This window comes from Struthio camelus, chromosome 1 (assembly GCF_040807025.1).
Source record: "Struthio camelus isolate bStrCam1 chromosome 1, bStrCam1.hap1, whole genome shotgun sequence".
NCBI lineage: Eukaryota > Metazoa > Chordata > Aves > Struthioniformes > Struthionidae > Struthio > Struthio camelus.
In genome coordinates this window covers 135149662-135153402 of record NC_090942.1, presented here as the reverse complement: position 1 = coordinate 135153402, position 3741 = coordinate 135149662, and the positions used below count along the sequence as shown (strand labels likewise).

Below are 3741 nucleotides of genomic sequence, written 5' to 3'. Positions count from 1 at the left end.
ACTCAATACTCTCATGGCATTACTTTAATTTTTCAGATGTCAGTAAATAGCAATTTATACATTTTTCATGTAAAAAATACAGTGCCATCAAATAATCAAAGTCTTATTTTAATAGGTGGAAAATGATAAAACAGATGCAAGTATGACAAGATGGTAAATACCGTTAGAAACATGAGTCAGGAGACAAAACCAAAACACCTGAAAGCTGTAGCCTTACACCTACTATTGTCATCCCTTCCATGACTGAGACTGGCTCAAAAAGATTGCGTCTCATGTTAGCAGAGCTGGAACGCCACTTTTCACTTACATACTTTAAAAAAGTATGAATCTTTGAATGATGAGTGTATGAGTGAAGGACAATTTCTGAGAAGAGCTTGCTCCAGTGCTGCTCTGTCCCAGGTGTCTGTTCCTGCCCACGCTGCCTGGCCGCTTTCTGTATCTGTATCTTCTCTGGAAACATAAGATTTACTGATTGTTCTCCAAGGGTAATAGCTTAGTATAAACAAGACATGGTCCCTTTGAGCTGTAGGTTATAGATGTCTAGGCCTGTTTATGCTATAGCTTTACTGTTGCAAGTGCACCTGACGAACCATTTTTTTCTCTCCTCCGACTTAGAATAAGGCCTGTTGTATTGGTGTCTTATTTATTATGCATGCATAATACTGGTCAAGCAGTGAAGGGCCGGCGAACTTCTGCTGAACAGAACTGGCAATGGCTTCTAAAGGCAAGAGTTCAGCAACCTTTATAACAGAAAATGGCCTGTGCTCTTCATTCTGCTTTTCAGGGTGCCCATCACATACCACTTCCAGGTTCAGCAGAGAAACATTGGAACTACATGCATGTGGAAATGTTTGAGTGAGACCGGGACAGTGACAAGAACGAGCCTCTTGTTTAGTATTTGGTTGCTTAGTGAAGTGCAAAGATGAACTCAGTCCATCAGTAATTCTGCTGCTGTCCATATCCACATCCAGTCTTTCAAAGCTAATCCATCCCACAACACTCCTGTTGACCTGAGTGATGGTGCACGTGGAGGCAGTAAGACTTTCTTGCTGTTGGGTCTTTGCAGAGGATCCATTTTTATCCTGAAGCACGGCATTTTATTACTTCTGTTATCTCAAAGCAAACGCCCACATGCAAACACTGAACCAAGTTTTCTCCCACCAATGAAGCTCTCCGGCTATGCCTTCCTGCTGATCATCAGAATACTTTGCAAAAATGCAATGAATAGTATGCTTGGTAGGTAGAAATATTTAAAGAAATAATATGTTTGTTGCTCTTGTTAAATTACAGTATTTCCCAGTCATCTTCTAGGAAGCTCTGTACAGAGACCCATGAAATTTTGCCAAATGATTCTCCTAGAGAAGCTGTCAGCAGGCCTTCAGGTCTAAATTGAAGCCTAATGCATTTACTAAGATCGAATGCATGGATATACCGAATGAAGATAATGTATTTTCTTACTCCTTGGACTATGTATATAAAGAATAGAAATGTTGTAGGACTCTTATTTGGCATTGGTCTTGAGTCCCATTACAGGCACGGACCTAAGCAACTACCTTTACATTCTGATGTGATTCCCTGCTGTTAAAGGGTATTGGAAACTAGGATTATGATGCAAGAAAAGCTGTACAATACACGCAAGAAAAGCTTATCTAAAAACTAGTTATATTATAAACCCAGCAAGGGTTTCTAATCTAGACCAATCTACAAGATACAATTTGAGAACTCTACAGAAAATCAAACAAAATGTGTCCTGCTGTTTACTCTACAGTGAAGGGAAATGCCAGAAGCTGGTGAAAAGCAGTATCAGCAAAAGGTGCAAAAGTCTATTTGAAGTTCAAGATGTCACAAAAAGGTTAAAGATCATATTTAACTTGTGTTACGTAAACCAAGCCAGTTTCTCTAGTGTGTGCTTGCAAATCTCTAAGATAGAACAAATATAAGAAAATAGGAAAAATAAAAGCTTATTAGTCAAATAAACACAGGAAACTGTTTTCAATAGAGAAACTGGGGAAACTACAACTGTTACTTTAAACTCTCCATGGGTTCAAGTTAGGATGAAGAAATAAGCTAACTATGTGTCAATATACAGAGCAAAGAAGTGTGATGAGCAATAAGAACCATGGGCTAATAGAACATATCAGGTCAGATAAACCTGATAAACCCAAACACTGTAATTATATCTGTTATACAAAGGTATTCTAGTGGAAGTAATGGCTATTGATTACAGAAAAGAACTTGATACAACACTGAGTTATGAAACTTTTAACATTCAATGCACAAGATACAGGGACATATTATAATGGGATGAAAAGGAGACTGATTGATGAAGAGGAGCAAAGCTTTGTACCACTGCATCCTCAGTGGGCAGAGCTGCAACTGGAATAGAGCCTCTTCTCATCTCACTTTCTATTGCCAAGATCTGGGAGAGGAGGTAATCAGAAAACACGCTCATGCTTGCCTAAAATCTTTTTTCTTTCAGACAAAAATGGCTGATGATTTATCAAAAAGGGTGTATTTGGACTCAGAATCCTTTTTTTTTTTTTTTTTTGGTCTCTTGGCACAGAGGTACCCCTGGAAAGCGCAGCTCAGGAACGGGAATAATTATCTGAAAGATTTTTAACATTCAGACAGTTCTGCAATGACAAGCACAGCAGCTCCTCCTTCCCAGTCGTTTGTGGAGCTGCAATTGTATACTACTTCACTTAAAGGAATCTCATGAAATGGGTGGATTCTCAAACAAGAATGTTCTAGTGTTTCTAGAAAAACAGTGATGTTTACTGGTATCTTTAGTTCCTCACCTCAGGGGTTGAACTGGAACCAGCAACCTCAAAAGCTCCAGGTTCACAGCAGCCCACACAGCAGAGCTGTGGAGGCAGAGGCATGAAAGCCTTGGGAAACACACTTCTCCAGTCCCCCAGCAGCCTGCTCCACAGGATGTCAAGCAGTGGGAGTGCCAACATAGATGGGAACAACTTCCTGTGAGAGTATGACAAATATTCAGGTAAACCTGATGTCTTTTTGAAGAATTGATTGCGTGGAAAACAAACGTTCTCTGCAGAATGAATGAAAAGTGCCTGTCTCCGCAGTTGAGAGCACCTGGAGGAAAACTACCAGAACTCCTCCTACTGCTGAACATGGTAAATTCCATGTAGCAAGATCTGGCTCTGTTTCATTTTTTTCCCTTGCAAGGCTCCCAGAAGCTTCAATGGTAAAAAAAAGTTAAAAAAGGTGCAGGAATGATTTTCCCAAAAGATAAAGGTATCCCCAGGGTGTAGTTACATCCACTCAAACTGAAAACATTTTTTGATTTTTTTTCTCTAGGAGGTTCCCTAGCCAGGTGATATCATTCAGTGACTGCAAGGTCAAAAAAAAGCAGGTAAGCACATATACTCAAAGTGAGCTTTTCTCACTAAACTGAGAGAAGTGAGTAAATTCCTTTTCTGTGCATTTACTTACTTACTTACATTGCAAAGGTTTTGTCTCCTGATCCTCTAAATAATTTCAAAATAAAATCACCTGTTTTCTTCTTCCCATAGATGGAACTTCTATGGAGCATCACAGAATAATGTAGCTCTGTCCATTAATATTGCCAGGTGAAGGACACAGATGATGTCATCCGGCAGAGAGCTCTGACATCACCACCACAGTGGCAGCCAGCCCTATTGCCTCTGAAGCAAATTACTAAGGATAGCTACGTAAATAATGGAGTAATGGAGTTCATACTCTAAAAAACACTAATAA

General features: G+C 39.6%; 1 long non-coding RNA gene across 1 annotated transcript; it reads left to right on the top strand.

Annotated features, from left to right (window-relative positions):
* Positions 1-2795: 2795 nt before the first annotated feature.
* LOC138062033 (uncharacterized) lies at positions 2796-3741 on the top strand. Its single transcript, XR_011136011.1, has 3 exons — positions 2796-3001; positions 3322-3376; positions 3537-3741. It is a non-coding gene; the product is annotated as an uncharacterized lncRNA (long non-coding RNA).